Below are 17189 nucleotides of genomic sequence, written 5' to 3' on the forward strand. Positions count from 1 at the left end.
CCAATTTTTCAACTTTGAGGCTCTTAGCAGCTCCTTTTACCGGTTAAAAGACAAAGCAAATATATATATATATATACATATATATATATAATTTTATTTTCTAATATATATATATATATATATATATATATATATATATATATATATATATATATTAGAAAATAAAATTAATAACATTTACAATTACAAAACTACAAAATAACTGTCTGCTCGTTTATCTATTTATGTCTTATTGTTGCCTTTTCTGTGATATAAATCACGTATCGGGCGTTTTCTTAATTCTGTGCATCTCCCTGACAACCCTGACCCTCTGCTAAATGAAGAAGCGACACGCCTCACGCGAAGCAACCGCGTGTAGATTCTATTCTCAATATTCACTTGAAGTCGGACCAGCGCTAAAGTTTATTTTCAGTTCCGTCGTCGTCGTCGTCGTCGTCGTCGCCGTCGTCGTCAAAACAACACACTTCGATCGACCAAGAATCAGCCGGCTCAAATGTGGGTGTTGACCCGCCTTAAAAACACGCGCGAACACACCAGCTTCAAATCTCAAGCGGCTCGCCGCAACTAATCCTCGGATTTCTGGTGTGACACCGAAGAAATGGAAGAAGAAATGAGGTTAATCATTGAGGCATTGTTCATTTACGTGATAACTGATCCAGTAAACATCTGAGTAGACATTTTACCGCCAATCGACTACAGTGTGGACATTAACTAACAACACAGCAAAACAAAAAAAAAAAAAAATAAATAAAAAAAAAAAAAAAACTGGACCCACGTTGCATGATAGGAAGAAAAAAACAGTGGAGTTTAACATTTTATTAGTGGAAGAAAACTTCCATCGCTACCTGAAATCATTTATTCGAGTCCAACCGGTGAGTAATTGTTTTCGTTTTTGTTTTTATTATTATTATTATTATTATTATTATTATTATTATTATTATTATTATTATTATTATTATTATTATTATTATTTCAAACTATTGCTTATTTGTGAATATAAATTGATAAAAAGATAATTAACTCAAATAGCCATATTTTTAAACATTCGTATTTATTATAAAAGAAATCCATTAGATAATGGTATAACGGAAATATTTTTATAAAGTAATTTTTTATGCGTTTATTGCATAGGTTTCGCACAAAATTACCTTAAAGTGGACATGGCCAAAAAGTGAAAGAGAACCCAAGTTGTTGTTTTTTTTAACGAATTAGTATTTACTAAAATCCATTATTCTTAGAACAACTTTTTTGCAGAGAGATAAAAGCCTTAGTTTTATCATATGAAAAGCTGAAAAATATAAAACTCTTTCTATTATTTTTAATAGAATTTTTAATTTTAAATTTAAAAAAAAACTCCATTTAACTCTATATTTTATATCGAGAGATAAAACAATTTAATATTTTTAAAGCTTTTGGAACCAATTATTGTTTTTGTCTAAATAAGATTTAAGATGATTTGCTATAAGAATATGCAAAAATATTAAAATATAAGTATCTGAATTTCAAATTATTTCGTCTTTCATCACAATATGTAGGAATCCCGTGTTTAAATTCAAAAATCTAAAATTTAATGTTCCTTTTTAAAGGATCTACGGAAGCCTTTACAAGACATAATTTGTAATTTTGGAAAAAGGAGGTAACAACTGTTTGTAAATACAGAACAACTATTTTAGCACATATAGACGACCGCAGCTGAGTTGATATCAAGTAAAAAGAAATTGCCGAAAAAATCATGGTATTTTTAGCAAAATGCGCAGGCATTTATCGATTTTTTTTCTTTTTTGGTATCGATTCTTCAAAGCATTTTACACTACAAAACACAAAAGATAAAAAATTAAACACATTAAAAATTCGGATTTTTATCCTTAAAATTTTATACGTGCGCAGTTGTTTTTTGTTTGCTTTATTTACAATCACCACCCCTCCACAATACAATATATTTTGCTCCGTTTCGGCTGATTATTTTAAGCATATTTGTATCCACAAAAAAGGAGGGTTGTAGGCAATACAGTATACACCATTATAAAGTTAGTTCTTCCCTTAATTATCGGTGAAAATTTCGTATTGATTGAATAATTACTTCATTTTTGGTAGATTTTTAAAGAAAGACTTTGTCAAAAGCTACTTACTCTTTTTGTTTTGGCTGTGCCTACCTTAAAGTTTACAATGAATAGTTGGTGGGGCGCGGGAACTATTGCTTATTTATCTAAATTTGCATATTTTTATTTTTGTAATAAAATGCACGGAACATTGTGTTGATATTTTTTTATTCTAGCTCTCAATGGGTCATACACACACACACACACACACACACACACACACACATATATATATATATATATATATATACAAGGCACTTTGCTTTGTGTGTGTCTCTGTATGTCTCTGTGTGCATAAGTTTCTATGGACTTCTAAACGTTTAGGTCGTTGTTTTTGAAATTGGACTGTTCTTTGATAGGTTATATACCGGAATGTCTCTGATAAATATCGAAAATTGAAAAACTCCACTTATAAAGGAATAGTTCAATTTTTAATAAAGTTAATACCCTTGTACAGCCTAACTTCACGTCCGCTTGTGTAGCTTTATCATCGTACAAGTGTATAAAATGAGCAGTAGGTTCTACGATATAACATGGGTGCGTACGAAATGAATTTCTGTGTTTTTAGCACAATTGAACCATGCCATTAGACATTTGTATTAGAAACTTTAATTCAAACAAATTTTATAAAATCAACGATGCAATGCAGACAAAGATGTATTTTGGACTAAGTCACTGCGGAAAAGAATCTAAAACTTTCTCCCGGTGCGCTGCGGTGGGTCCAATACCTAGAGCAAGCAGTTAATTGATTTGATTGAAAAATAGGTGATTTCACCGATTCTGATTAAACTAAAAGTATTGAAAGACTGGAACATTCGTTTATACTCATTCAATCCCTGCCAATGTGAGGTAACCCTGCTAGTACATATAATAAAATATATTTAGTTATTATCTAAGTACTATACGCTTCATCCATGCTGCATCATAAATGTAGAGTTAACTATTCGAACTAGGCAATTCGATCCTCGAACCAAGAATTACTTTTTTAACCCCGTTCCGAGAGCGCTAATAATTTAGGCTGCTTTCAACAGTTACAGACGATTAGAGAAATAGAAACGGACAGATATAGCCAGATGTCATATTAGTGTGCACCAGAAATGGACTTGCATTTATAGTTTAGATTTGTTCTTATTATTAATTAAAGAGATCAGACAAAAGAGGCTAAACATAATTATTTTATAAAAGAAAAAAAAATATTACATACATGCGTATACGTGTACGTATACGTTGTAGAATCATAAGTAATTTGCAGTTGAGGAGCACCCAAAAAGTTACCTTTAACTCAGTTCAGACACACACACATATAGAGTTATACATAGATAGTACTTATACATATATATATATATATATATATATACATAAATAGATATATAGATAGATAGTATTTAGACAGGCATGCACAAATTACGCAATACTAACAAATACACACATATATACATATATATATATACATATATGCACGTGTATATATATATGCATGTATATATATATATATATATATATATATATATATATATTATAAGGTAAAATTAAAAGCCAAGAACAATGCGAGATTTTTTTTTATATATAGAGTAAAATTAAATGAAAACAAAAGAAATAAATTTATTTCTTTTGTTTTCATTTAATTTTACTCTATATAAAAAAAAATCTCGCATTTTTCTTGGCTTTTAATTTTACCTTATAATTTTCTTCAAGCAAACTACAATCTTCTTATATATATATATATATATATATATATATATATATATATATATATATATATATATATATATATATTATACAGACATGTACAAACGCCGCGACACTAACATTGACATGTTTCAATTTGTAATTAAAAACTAATAGCTCTTCAGCCGAAACAGTCTATCATTCCATTCATATGTTCTTATTAATAAGGCTATACATGCATATATGAATATATGCCACTATATATATATATATATATATATATATATATATATATATATATGCATTATTGTGTGTTTCACTCATCTGTATATAAATGTGTGTGTGTATATATATATATATACATACATATGCATTATTGTATGTTTTAATGATCTGTATATAAATATTTATATATATATATATATATATATATATATATATATATATATATATATACATACAAGTTGTCCACAAAGTCTGACTACATTATGTAGCTAGACTTTGTGGGAGCATACTCTAGATTATGTAGCAAGACTTTGTGGGCACCCTGTATATATATATATATATATATATATATATATATATATATATATATATATATATACACACAGGGTGCCCACAAAGTCTGGCAACATAATCTACAGGATGCTTCAACAAATTCTGGCTATATAATGTAGCCAGACTTTGTGGACACCCTGTATATATATGTAACTGCAATTATATATTATTTTGTATAATATAATTATGACGTATGATGTACGTATGTGTGTATGTTTGAATACTGAGAGTTTTCATAAGAGAGGGGATAAACTCTATAACGGAGTTTATGAAAGAACACGAGAATCAATATGCGTTGCTGAACCAACGTATAACCGACCAACACATTTGGAGCATCTCTTCACACTATTGTTTATAAAATTACATTTTCCGCCCTCCTCTGCCTAATTCCTCTTCCTGCCTTTATATTTCCCTCTCACCTTTTATATATATATATATATATATATATATATATATATATATATATATATATATATATATATATGATGTTTTTAGACGCGGAGAACTTTAAATTAAAATAAATCACGGAAAAATAATTTTATTATACAACTGTTTGTGATTCAAAATGTCAATATAATTTCGGGCATATGACCCCCGCGGTTCATGCGTATATGACGTAATGTAGAACCTCATTCTTCAAATACTCTATGCGTTAATGATGCTGTATATCGACAATGACGCGTTGAAGGTTGTTTCTGAAATGGTCTATTGTTTCTGGTTTATTAGCGTAGACACGGTACTTTACGTATCCAGAACTGCAAATAATCTAATTGGGTTTAATCGCACGAACGAAGTGTCTAGTTTACATTTTGTTAAATTATTCGTTCATCAAATGTCTCCAAATAATTTTCAAAAAAATTTGCACAATTTTCAAACGCTGCTCTGGTGTCAGTTACTTAATGATGAATTACCAAACCAAGTTGAACTTAAAATAAGCGATAAATGCTAAGTTGTCAATTCAAATTTCGTCGCATCTACAATAAACACCATATATTTTTTTCATAATATTATTTTGTATTCATGCACGTCACCAATTGAAAACGAATAAAGAAAAGTTATAAGCTTTTATACTTTTCGTATTCTTTTTTATACATTTCCATTCACATGTATATATATATATGTGTGTGTGTGTGTGTGTGTGTGTGTGTGTGTGTGTGCACGTGTACACTCGTGAGCAAAAAAAAATGGGCCAAACAAATTTTATTCATTTTATTGCATTAAAAGCTATATTGAACAAAGAACAATGAACAAGGAAACTTAAACGAGACTAATAACACAGAACAAGACATTTACTTTAATAAATGCTTAGGATGGAATCGCATTCCCTTTTGATTTCTTTAAGAGATCAATCCTTTTAGACATGCTCTCAACCAAAGTGGAACACTGTAAAGAGGAGATGCTATTCCATTCGCTTTGCACAGCTTCCCACAGTTTGTCATTGTTCAAAAAAGTTCTTCCGGCCAATGCACGAGATATTATGAACCAAATATCTCGATTAGGTTTAAATCGGGGCTTTGACCTAGCCAAAATATCATATCAATTGAGTTATCAGAAAACCATTTATCTGTGACTTTAGCAGTGTGTGCAGGGGCATTATCATGTTGAAAAATAATGTTCTGGGATATTCCCAGCTTCTGAATACTTAGTAGCAGTTCTGTTTCTAATATTCGAATGTATTCCTTTGCATTGATTGACTTTTCACATCTAACAAGTTCTCCAACTCCTGCTGCACTAAAAGTTCCCCATACCATTATCCCTCCATTCTCGTGTTTAACTGCCGTTTTTATGCAACTTGGCAAAAATCTTTCTCCAGTTCTTTGATTGCACCGTTCGGGAGCATCGGGAGCATCACTAACAAGTCAAAAGCTTGATTCATCTAACCAGAAAACATTCCTGAATCAGACTGTATCTTTCTAGCTATAACATGAGAAAAACCTCTTTCTATCATTGATGTTCTTCTTAGATAAAAATGGCTTCTTTTTACACCTTTTAGAGGAAAATCCCATTTCTTTCATTCATCTACATATTGTATATCTAGAAAGAGAATTTCCAGCCCCTGGTTTGAATTCTTTGCTATGGTCAACATGTTTTTTTTTCGATCCTTGAAGACAGTTAATTTAAGCCTGTGGTCGTCCTTCAAAGTGGATGCTCTAGGGCGACCAGATCCAGATTTCCCTTTTACCAAGCGTTCGACTTCAAATCTTTGACTAATTCGCTTCACTGCAGAAAAAGATGTTTTTACATTTTCTTTTCTTAAAATATCAAAAATATGCTCGTAAGTTATTTTGGACAGTCTTAATCCGGCAATTCGTTTTTTTATATCCTCGCCAAGATGCGGTCTTACAATTTTTAGGATTCATTTTTTCACTTATTATTATATGCTATAATAATAATGATCTGCAAAATAGAAATTTTCCGTTCAAATTAACAAAAATTAATGGAAAGATATTGAAAAATCGATTTCTTCCTTCTTTCACTCTTGGCCCATTTTTTTTTCTCATGAGTGTATGTGTGTGCATACACACACATATATATACAAAATATATGTACAATATATATATATATATATATATATATATATATATATACATTTATATATATATATATGTATGTACATTTTTTAATTTGTAATTCATCCATATATATATATATACATTTATATATATATATATATATATATATACATTTTTTTAGCTTGTAATTCATCAAATTCCTGATGAAGACCCATGAAAGTTGAAAAATTGCAGACATTAATGTTTACACGATCAGAATATTTGACAATTGACCTGTCAACTTGAAAAACAAAAATACGAAACATAACAGTAATTTTTGCTACAGTGCTCCATAATAAGTAGTGCTACATTTTAGTACAACTTATGCAATATACATACCTATATACATACACAGTATAATTTTTCCAGGTTCATATATACATGTATTATTAAAAAAACATTCAATACGCATATATTTTCGTTTTACGAATTTACTTACACAGTGCTCAATATATGAAGGGTATTTCAGTAGCATGAAAATAGACATATATAGATTTACACTACAACATTTGTGACTTAATTCGAGTTAAGCCAGACAAAACTGCATAAATCCGTTGATATATATATTAAATAAATGACAAAAGTCTGTATTCTAAAGTTACTATTTGTTTTTTTTATGCCATATTTGAAAAGATGAAAAGATAGCGCACTAAAATGAAATAAAACGTAATTGCAACTTCTGCTCCAATTTTCGGATTTTATAATCATGCCCGCATGCATTTATTTTATTTTAACGTGATGTGTACTTTTTTCTTCTGATAAGTTAAGGGTAAAATAAATTCATTGAGTAATATAATAATTAAATGCACTAATTATTGAAGGCATGAAACAGGTGCTGCCAATAAATGTGCATGTCAACATATTTAAAGGAATAAATGGTAAGACGGTCAACGTCAATAAAGGCTTTTATGATTTATTTGTTATATGGTCTGTAATTATATCGAGTTTCATAAAATAATGGATTGGTATAAATAGAAGGTATGATATAATTGAAGAAACTTATTTTCACACGCACACACACACACACACACATACACACACAAGATCTCATGGATTATATGAAAAGAAACTGGAACCAATCATACCAGTTATCATAGGTGCCACAGGGCTTATGACGAAGATCATGACGTCCTATCTAACTAATATTCCTGATGAACCAAGTGCAAAAGAGATCCAGACAATTGCACTCAAGGGAACAACGAGGATACTAAAAAGAGCTCGCGGTTAGTTTCAATAAACAAGCAGGGCAATGTTGTCACTGGTTTAGCTGCTCCATACCCAGCGTTATAATCTTCAAAGTAAGAAATTAAACACACACACACACACACACACACACACACACACACACATATATATATATATATATATATATATATATATGAATATATATATATATATATGGTGATTCAAAAGAAAACTAACTGACAAATTAAAATTGAATGATTTAGAATTTTAAACCAAGCTTTAATAGATACATATTATTACATCTTAGAGATACACTTGGATGCCTCTTACTTAAACATTAGTACTGTAATAATCTGCTTATTTCATTTAACAGGCAAAGAGTTAAGGTGTTTTGCTACACCAAAGAGTTAAAATTTACACAAGTTTGATGTCGATCATCAGAGTGCAGAGAAATTACAAAAGTCATTTCGATGAAAAAAAAAACAACTGTTCAAGCAAAAACGTAATTAAATCCATATTCCAAAAAACTGCAGAGACAATATATATAACAGATCAACTTACACCTGGTAGACCAAAAATGCAAGCAATATTACTCGTGTTTCTGCAGAGGTTAAACGAAATCTTAAAGTTTCTATCAGAAAACGTTCAAACTTCACCATATTTTAAAATGTATAATTTATAAATATTTATAAATATATAAATTTATATATATATATATATATATATATATATATATATATATATATATATATATATATATAGCGTAATAACGTTGATATACCACTTCTCGTCGTTAAGCACGTTGAGCCTGGCTAGTACCAGATGGGAATCTTAGGCGCTTCATGTCTCTCTGCTTATCTCGGCATTGTTTCCAGTTGTTCTGAACCTCCACTTGCTACTGGTATTTCAAAAACAACGACTCAGGGGAAGTGTGGTTGACGATTGCGCAACTCTTGCCACAAAAATTCCACGCGCAGGCACAGTGGGTATGCATAGTATGTCAAGACGGAAGGAAGCTACCATATATATATATATATATATATATATATATATATATATATATATATATATATATATGTTTTATGGTAAACAACTGATGTTCCCTTGAAAAATAAATTATTGTACTATAGTAAATTCGAAAGCGAGTTGATGCAGTGATTGCAGGTGATTAAATGACTTACTGACACTGACTAGATGGTTTTCTAACGAATGATAAAAAATATTTTTTTGTATAGTTTTAAAAGATTAAAAACGTCAAAGACTATATATATATATTTATATATATATATATATATATATATATAAAGAGATTGAGAAAAAAGAGAGAGGGAGTGAGAGAGGGCAATTAGTATATATATATATATATATATATATATATATATATATATATATATATATATATACTAGCAGGCAGCCCGGCATTGCCCGGTCGTAAAATACGCTTAGATATATAGCAGATATCATATTCACTATTGATTAAAAGGTTACTCTATCTCCCCCTATTTTATCCCTGAGTTCTCATCCTCCATAAGCGATATTTCTGACAAAGGGGATGAAAAGTGCTGTTTCACACGCTCAGCAGTTTTATATTAGCTATAATTATAGGGAGTTTTCAAGTTATTTTTTTAATTTTCATCTTTACTCTTACTCGTGTTGACAAGTTACTAATAAGTGTGCTGGAGGTAATGTTTTTTTTAAATTGGCTGGCGTTATCCGCATATTAGTCAGGGACCCAAACCCAAGTGTAGCTCCCAAAGAGACTGTCCCATCAGCAGCCGAGGCTGCTGTATTGTCATTTAGTAAAGAACCATGCAGCAGCTTCTGGTGACACCTCTCGATGCCATATTAATAGGCACTATTTACGTTTTCATTGATCAAAAAATATTTTTGTCTTTATTACTTTACATGCTTTTCTCTAATCAATTTTGCTTTTATTTTTCCAACAAATTTTCCTAACTTTACCATAATTAGTAAAAACAATTTTAAAGAGATTAGACCCAGCACCCCAACACCTAACGTAGACTCCCTCTAGCAGGTTTGCTTCTCCAACATCAGGGTCTACGTTCCAATCTTCCAGAAGTTGTAATTAAATTACAGGAGACCAAATCTGACCTATTGTTCCTTTGTGAATCTGGCATTGGTTCAACTCGAATTCTCGATCAAAGATTATTTAAACATAAACTCTAAACCTAGCCCTCATGATCGCAATGAACATGAAATACCCACCTATATTAGAGATGACTTCTTCTTCTTCTTCTTCTTCTTCTTCTTCGAAAAAGACATGCATAAACAAGATCTAAAATGGCTCTACATGTGCTGCTGCATTCCTATTTGCCCTATACCATCTTCATAATGATGGCTTCATCATCTTTGAGAGTATCGTGAGTCAAATTGATTACATCCTGACTGCCCATGACGACTTCAACGATTTAATGGCTCATCCACTCTTACTAGAAGTAATGTTTAATCATCATTTCTCTCTTGCCTATAATCTAATCCAGATTACTGAGGAACCCACCTGCGTCTTCAATGCCAATGACTAATTTACAAGCCTTCTGGATCTTTTAATGACCTCCTGCTCTGAATTGTGTTCATCCTTTGTTATGTCTCCGCTAGGGTCTTCTAATTACTCGGTTGTCTCAATTAAGATTCTAACTATTAGCAAAAAGCCGTCGTCGGATGTTCCTCTTCACCGCGCAGTGTATTGTTATTCTATGGCTGGTCCAGACGGCTTCGGTACGCATATATCAGCTATACCCCTAAGCTTTATGTTAAACAAAGATGTATCTTCTATAGCATCCGACTTGACAGAGTAGCTAACTATTAACATTGATATATATATATATATATATATATATATATATATATATATATATATATATATATATATATATATATATATATTACACAATGATCACCACTTATCAAGGCCCGGAAGCCACTCAGGGATAAGGGTTATTGCAAGTACATTACGTTAGTGTGAAGATTTTTTTTTACATAGGCATCACCACATTATCAAGGCCCAGAGGCCACTCAAGGATAAGGGTTAAAGAGTGTACAGTAGACATTGGACAATATAGTAATCATTAGTAATGAAAATTTGGTAAATTTGATAACTTATTTGGAACGGCTCATCAAGAACTTATTTACTTTAGACTTGAACACAACCATATTGTAGTCAGCCGGAAAGTAGGAAAACGGATGACAATTCCACAGGCGTGCAGTTCTAAGAAAGAAGCTTTGTTCATGGAATCTACGTTTAGGTTTGGCACAGATAAAGAGTGGGGGGAATTATTGATAGTGTTTACAGCTAGACGAGTGTTTCTTGTGAAAGTTTGGCGAGGGGGGACCATAGATTGAAGCTCAGTCGAACACTTTCCATGAAAATAACGATACATCAGAGACAAACTCGCAACATCTCTTCTGTGAGATAGAGGTTGCAAGGAGGAGAAAAGGACATCTCCTACGAGGCTACGAAGTCTATTTTGAACTCTATCGAGGCAGGACAAGTCCTTTCTAGCAGCTCCTGCCCAGATTTGGCTACAGTATTCCATCCTTGGACGTACCTGGCTCTTATATAGATAGAGAATTGCATCAGCAGTGAGATATTTACCGGATCAATAGAAAGATCCCACCATTTTTCCAGCGGCCTTGGCAACAGATTTGATGTACGTGTTCCATTTAAGATCAGGAGTAATGGTCAAGCCCAGAAGCTTGTCAAAACTTGAGGCCTCCTGAAGACGAGAGCCATTCATTTCAATTGATGCCAAATGTGGATTAGAATGTTGATGATGTAAACAGAGAAGCTTGGTTTTGGATGCATTAAAAGTAACCAGCCACTCCTTTCCCCATTGTACTACGTGCACAAGATCAGAGGAGAGAGAATTGGAGAGAACTTGGTCATTTACTGTCTTAGATGTGCTACCATAGATGTGCTACCATAAATAAATATATATATACTAGCTGTACCCGGCCACGCGTTGCTGTGGCTCAGTTTGTTAAAATGGAACACATGTGAAAGTAGAGAAAAGTGTGATTCTTTTTTTCAAGAGAATGTACAAATTATTTTTTTAACAGATTTTAAGAAAATAAACAGAAAAATACTTCCATCATTAATTATGCAAAAAAATAAATAAAATGTTGATTTAGTGTTTCAATATGCTTATAAATTACGATAAAACTTGCTGAGTATGCACTGTTTTACGGTTGTTGTAAAAATGGAATGGAAACTTAAATTTCGCTTCATTTTAATCTTTCCTAATTTTTTAATTGTGCCCCCAAAACGAATATAATCAAAACAGTAACATTCAACAATTGTACTTTATGTATATAAAACACAAAATATTTATTTAAAAAATTTTTTTTTTTTTTTAAAGTTAATAACGAAAGAGAAATAATTCCATTTTTTAAACGAAAAAGTCAGTTTACCTAACTTACTGTATTAATGCTATTTTTTTAAGCAAGAAAAAAAAAGGTAAATATCCAGATACGCTACTACAGAACACCGACCACTCTAATTTGTTTTTGTATAGGTAATTGAGGTCGCTGACAACGAATCTGATAGTCAAACTTGGGGCAAATTTACCGTTTGCATGGTATTTACCCCTGAACCCACGAACTTCTTTCCACCATTTTGCAGCTTCCGTTTATGCTAAGCGCATGCACGCTGTAGCATAAACGACGGCTTCACCAAGCAAACTACGTTGGGGGGAGGGGATTTTTTTTTCTAGGACATAGAATTTTCTAATTTTCAAAAATACATTATAGCACTTTTTGGGTGGAAAATTTAAAATTAACTGAAAAAGAAATAAAATAAGAAAAGGAAAGCACACCAAGTTGGAGTAGGGGGGGGGTTAATTTATCTGTTTTTTTTTTTTACCTGGAACATCGAATTTTCAAATTTTCCGTAAGTAATGCACCGACATTTACCAATTAGAACACTATTTAACATTTTCCGAAGATTTTACTTTGTACATTGGGGGGGGGCGGATGTGATGTTGGGGCGCGCGCGCGCCCCAACATCAGATTCCCTCCCCAAACAAATTAGAGTGGTCGGTGGGGTTTGTATTACTGTACATAGATTCGAAAAAGTTGTCAAAAAACAAATATAAAACAAATAAATTTTATCAAAGGCAAGATAAGTTACTTTTCTACCAAACTGGATATATTTTTCGTGTTTTTATTCAATGTAACATGTTTATTCAGCTCGAAAAACATACAGTGTTTACCGATGTATTGGAAAATTCAAGATGGCGTCTGATTCTCTCTTTAACACGGTAAGTTTGGGAAAAGGTGTTATAAATAAAAACCCAGATAAAATACTGTTAAAAACTCGCTCAATATATGTTACCGTGACATAGGTTGACATATATTCGGCGGGTTTTTAATAGTATTTTGTATAGTTTTTTATTTATAACACCTTTTCCCAAACTTACCGTGTTAAAGAGAGAATCAGACGCCATCTTGAATTTTCCAAGTCATCGGTAAACACTGTATGTTTTTCGAGCTGAATGTTGGGTTTGTATTACTGTACACATAGATTCGAAGAAGTTGTCAAAAAACAAATATATAACAAATAAATGTTATCAAAGGCAAGATAAGTTACTTTTCTACCAAACTGGATATATTTTTCGTGTTTTTATTCAATGTAACATGTTTATTCAGCTCGAAAAACATACAGTGTTTACCGATGTATTGGAAAATTCAAGATGGCGTCTGATTCTCTCTTTAACACGGTAAGTTTGGGAAAAGGTGTTATAAATAAAAACCCAGATAAAATACTGTTAAAAACTCGCTCAATATATGTTACCGTGACATAGGTTGACATATATTCGGCGGGTTTTTAATAGTATTTTGTATAGTTTTTTATTTATAACACCTTTTCCCAAACTTACCGTGTTAAAGAGAGAATCAGACGCCATCTTGAATTTTCCAAGTCATCGGTAAACACTGTATGTTTTTCGAGCTGAATGTTGGGTTTGTATTACTGTACACATAGATTCGAAGAAGTTGTCAAAAAACAAATATATAACAAATAAATGTTATCAAAGGCAAGATAAGTTACTTTTCTACCTAACTGGATATATTTTTCGTGTTTTTATTCAATGTATCATTTTTATTCAGCTCGAAAACCATACAGTGTTTATCGATGTATTGGAACATTCAAGATGGAGTCTGATTCTCTCTTTAACACGGTAAGTTTGGAAAAAGATGTTATAAATAAAAAACCGGATAAAATACTGTTAAAAACTCGCTCAATACACGTTACTGTGACATAGGTTGACATATATTCGGCGGGTTTTTAATAGTATTTTGTATAGTTTTTTATTTATAACACCTTTTTCCAAACTTACGGTGTTAAAGAGGGTGTGAGTCGCCATCTTAAATTTTCAAATACATCGGTAAACACTGTATGTTTTTCGAGCTGAATAAATATGTTACATTGAATAAAAACACGAAAAATATATCCAGTTTGGCAGAAAAGTAACTTATCTCGCCTTTGATAACATTTATTTGTTATATATTTGCCCCCCCCAAAAAAAAACAAATTAGAGTGGTCGGTGTTCTGTAGTAGCGTATCTGGATATTTACCAAAAAAAAAAATATTTAGGTTTGGCTATAAATTCCTAAACTCATTTCACCTTAAATAATTTAGGTGACTGAAATAGGAATCTAATTGAATCTTTAATTTCCTGAATAGTATCCGATAATTCATTTTCCTTCGAGTTATATCGAATACATTAATACGGACTTTAGGGGCTTTTTTCGTAATGTTACTGTAAAAATTATTTTTTATTGTTACAAATTACGATGCTTTAATAAAAGCAAAAATAAATTCTTGCGTTTTTTATTTACTACTGAAAACCATAACTTTAGTAAAGGTATTTTTTGTTTAAACAAAATAAAACATTTTCACTAAGAGTTAAGTAAAAATAATTAGTTCATTATATTCTACGATCATTATTTGAAAAATACTACAATTTTCATTAAAATTCGTTAATTTCCTGATTTTTGGTGAATTTTTAAGTAAAGGGAGGAGTCAAAATGTGTATACACTTTGAGCGTCGTCATTCATTTTGAGACCACGTGTGGTTAATTTAAATATCCAGTTTGGCAGAAAAGTAACTTATCTTGCCTTTGATTACATTTATTTGTTATATATTTGTTTTTTGACAACTTTTTCGAATCTATGTGTACAGTAATACAAACCCAAACTTCGGAGGTTGGAATCCCCCCCCAACGTAATTGTACTTGGAAAAATCGATTTTATAGTGAGATTTAAGAATGGTTAGTCGAAAAAAAGGTGAAAAACAAAACAAATAATCAATAAATAATTGTTACCAAAGGCAATAAATGCTACTTTTTTTACTTACATTGAATATTTTCAAGCGCTTTTCTAATGCGGGTGTGTGGGTGCCAAATACCTCCAGATTTTCTAGAATTTCCCGCTAGATTGTAACCGAAATCTCCAGATATAGCAGGAAAACCGCTAAATTGTAACACTGGTCACGTGACAGGAAGCGGTAATAATAATTGTCCCTAAATAAAAAATGGCCTCTCGATACAAAGAAATCTACCTATTTATCATAGAAAAATTAAGTATAATGTTATAATAAAAAAGGAATATATAAAAACACACATGGATGTAGTAAACATATTATACCAAAACGTGGAAGCCATCCGTCCAGTGGTTTTTTAGACAATTAATTCCGAACGAACCAACATTTACATTTTTATATATATAGATATATATATATGTGTGAAAATGTATGTCGGTCTGTGTGTCTGTCTGTTTACATTTCCCTACACAATAACTCTGTCAATTTTCAGCCTACAGACTCGAAATTTAATATACAGGATATTAAGATTTGTGAAAATCTTTGTAATCCGTTTGCGGCTAGAAATTTGACTGTTAAGGGGCCAAAGTTTGAGGATTTGACCTTTGAGAACTCTACCAATCTCCTCCGCCAATTTTAGGTATAAACAATTGAAATTTTAGATATAGGTTCCTTGGACATAGATTTAACTTAATAATTTGATTTGTACCCAAAACAATAAATGTTCAGGGGTCATAATAGGAAACAAAGTTTTTTTTTTTTAAATTGAGCTCTGCGGACTCTACCAAATTATTCAGACAATTTCTGGTCTAAACATTTGAAATTTTACATAAATGGTATTCAGAAGTAAGGCAAGCTTTTTAATCGGTTTGGATGGAAAATTTGAGCTACCAATATATAAATGTATGTATATATGTTTGCATGTCTGCCTAAAACTTTTGACAGAGGTGACGGATTGTCACATGATCCGTATCGTTTTTAAGCCCGACCCTTCAAACGACAAATACTGAAAATTGGCTAAAAACATTAATTTCTTCATCCTCAACTGGGCACTTTTCTACAGGAAGGGGTCGCTTTTTTCACCGACATTTTCGAAAGTCATCTCCTCTTTTCGATTGTCTAGCCTTAATTAAAACCTACGTCACTTCCGGTTTGGCGGTGGTCGTAACAGCAAAGACGTCACGTTTTCCCCCATTCTTTTCCTCCTTCGCAGTACGATTCGAACCTGCCTTCCTACTACCACTTTTTTTTTTTTGCTTAGCACACATCTCCAAGCACCCAGGCAACGTCGATACCCATGCTTGTATATATATATATATATATATATATATATATATATATATATATATATATATATATATATATATAGTCTAAAAACTTCAAATTAAACAAAAAAGCTAACGGTGGTATACCCCTGAATGCGATACTATTGAACGTAGAAATCATTGTTTTAATTGCTTTAAACGAAACAGGTGTTCAGAAAATAAATCCGCTTATAGGTCTACTAGCAAGCACGGCCGAAAGGTCATCAATAACGCGAGAGAGTAGTTTGCCTTTAATGTAAAGTTTAAAGTTGCAGAACAGAGGTTAAATTCCGACAAGTTTTGTGCATAACAAACAGGGTTCTGAACAGATGCGTTAGTTTCATCCAACCATCACCAACAGTCATTGGGTGATTAATTCAGCATCTGTTAAAGCCAAAATCCTCGCCAAGAACCTCGTATTAAACTCCACACTGTGTGATAATGACTGCTTACCTCCTGAATTTCCTCCAAAGACTGACAATACTC

At 31.7% G+C, this 17189-nt stretch overlaps 1 long non-coding RNA gene across 1 annotated transcript in view; it reads left to right on the forward strand.

The window, feature by feature from the left end:
* Nucleotides 1-452: 452 nt before the first annotated feature.
* The window catches only part of LOC145298811 (uncharacterized), a 534037-nt gene continuing 517300 nt past the window's right edge, over nt 453-17189 (forward strand). The window contains exon 1 of the long non-coding RNA XR_013871084.1: nt 453-872. This is a non-coding gene — a long non-coding RNA (uncharacterized LOC145298811). The remainder of the gene's footprint in view (nt 873-17189) is intronic.

Source organism: Euprymna scolopes, chromosome 2 (assembly GCF_053919585.1).
Source record: "Euprymna scolopes isolate OS-2025 chromosome 2, ASM5391958v1, whole genome shotgun sequence".
Lineage (NCBI taxonomy): Eukaryota > Metazoa > Mollusca > Cephalopoda > Sepiida > Sepiolidae > Euprymna > Euprymna scolopes.